The sequence below is a fragment of the Arachis duranensis genome, chromosome 10, assembly GCF_000817695.3.
Source record: "Arachis duranensis cultivar V14167 chromosome 10, aradu.V14167.gnm2.J7QH, whole genome shotgun sequence".
Taxonomy (NCBI): Eukaryota; Viridiplantae; Streptophyta; class Magnoliopsida; order Fabales; family Fabaceae; genus Arachis; species Arachis duranensis.
Genome location: NC_029781.3, coordinates 40,579,035 through 40,579,682, shown reverse-complemented (window position 1 = coordinate 40,579,682; position 648 = coordinate 40,579,035).

Sequence of the window (648 nt, the reverse complement as noted above, 5' to 3'; positions counted from 1 at the left end):
TTTTTGTCCTGGCTCAAAGACTCTGGTTGACAATTTCTTGTCATGCCATTTCTTTGCCTTTTCCTTATAAATTTTTGCATTTTCAAAGGCATTGAGTCTGAATTCCTCTAGCTCATTTAACTGGAGCAAACGTTTTTCTCCAGCTAACTTGGCATCAAGGTTTAGGAACCTGGTTGCTCAGTAGGCCTAATGTTCCAGTTCCACTGGCAAGTGACAGGCTTTTCCATACACAAGCTGGTATGGAGAGGTTCCTATGGGAGTCTTGAATGCTGTTCTGTATGCCCACAGAGCATCATCCAAGCTCTTTGCCCAATCCTTTCTTCAGGCTATCACAGTCCGTTCCAGGATTCTCTTTAGTTCTCTGTTAGAGACTTCAGCTTGCCCATTTGTCTGTGGATGATACGGAGTTACCACTTTGTGGCTAATTCCATATCTAACCATAGCAGAGTATAGCTGTCTATTGCAGAAATGAGTGCCCCCGTCACTGATTAGTACTATAGGAACACCAAACCTGCTGAAGATGTGTTTCTGGAGGAATTTCAGCACGGTCTTGGTATCATTAGTGGGTGTAGCGATTGCTTCTACCCACTTAGATACATAGTCCACTGCCACCAGAATATAAGTGTTTGAGTATGATGGTGGGAATGG